The sequence below is a fragment of the Acyrthosiphon pisum genome, chromosome X, assembly GCF_005508785.2.
Source record: "Acyrthosiphon pisum isolate AL4f chromosome X, pea_aphid_22Mar2018_4r6ur, whole genome shotgun sequence".
Lineage (NCBI taxonomy): Eukaryota > Metazoa > Arthropoda > Insecta > Hemiptera > Aphididae > Acyrthosiphon > Acyrthosiphon pisum.
In genome coordinates, this window is record NC_042493.1 from 103,937,433 (window position 1) to 103,938,588 (window position 1,156).

At 33.8% G+C, this 1,156-nt stretch overlaps 2 protein-coding genes across 2 annotated transcripts in view; both read right to left on the reverse strand.

Moving 5' to 3' along the window:
- LOC115034590 overlaps positions 1 to 380 on the reverse strand; it is a 3,256-nt gene extending 2,876 nt beyond the window's left edge. The window contains exon 1 of the mRNA XM_029491899.1: positions 138 to 380. The gene's annotated coding sequence lies outside the window, so the exon portion shown is untranslated. The remainder of the gene's footprint in view (positions 1 to 137) is intronic.
- The window catches only part of LOC115034587, a 41,372-nt gene that overhangs the window by 23,394 nt on the left and 16,822 nt on the right, over positions 1 to 1,156 (reverse strand). The gene's annotated exons all lie outside the window — the stretch shown is intronic.

Sequence of the window (1,156 nt, forward strand, 5' to 3'; positions counted from 1 at the left end):
AGGCGGCAGATTATAAAGGGTGCAACTAGTTAAGATGGCACGATTATTGTAATTTTTATACTACTACTAAATATTTTTAGTTGAGTACCGAATTGATGATTGGTCTTCGATTGTAAAACAAATGTATATTCACTTACCTCGTGTTGTATTGAGCAAGATGTGCAGACTCTCGTTGGAAAGTTTTTCTGATTGGGATGAGTCGATTCACGTTATTAACTCTTTACGATTTACTACAATATCCTGGCATTAGAACAAACTCAATAGTAAGTTAACTTTGTGAAGAAAGATTAATTTCGTGTGAAAAGAAAAACTGGTCGGTGCTGTGTGGTTTCGCTGCGGGTGCCTACGACGTGATCATCTATGTTGATCTGCCGTGTAGTGCTGAGTGTACTACTGTAATGAATCTATTGTCTGCGTGTGGAGTTTATATAGGGAAGCGATTGTCTATCCCCCTCTATTGTTATTAGTTGAAGTCAGAATTGATTGTTCGCGTTTGTTATGTGAATTGCGCATGTGCACGTATTCATGTTATGTTTTCGCATAATTACATTGGATTTTTTGAAATATTTATACGATAAGGGTGTTTCGTACGTTAGGTGTTATCTTCAGTGGTCGAAGTGGGGGGGGATACGGGGGGATGGCATCCCTATACTTTTTTGAACTTACATTTTTCATCCCTCTACTTATTTTGTGCAGAATAACACATCCCTCCTAAGACTTGTGTTTTAAAATTAAATACTTACTATCATTTTTATATTTATATATATGAAAGTTTTTTATTTATTCGGTGAAAATAATATTGTTTTGTAATATTGAGGCCCGGCCTTATCGTGTTGTTTAGTATAGGCAATTCGCCTATACTAAAAATGATAAGCGTTGATCACAAATGTTAAGTCATATTATCTGCCCGTATATCACAGCAAAATAACTTAGATCATCTAAGAAAATATCTAAGAAAATAATAATATTGATGATAATAGGTAGGGACGTAGTAACTAGTGATATGCTAAAATATCTAAACGTAATTTCTGACAATATCTTGTTGATAACTAATAAGTAGATGTGCAATATGTGAGTTGATCAATTTCTAAATTTAGCCCATGGATAGAATACTGTTTATGAGTGTTATGACCACAATAAAACATATTGTATACTT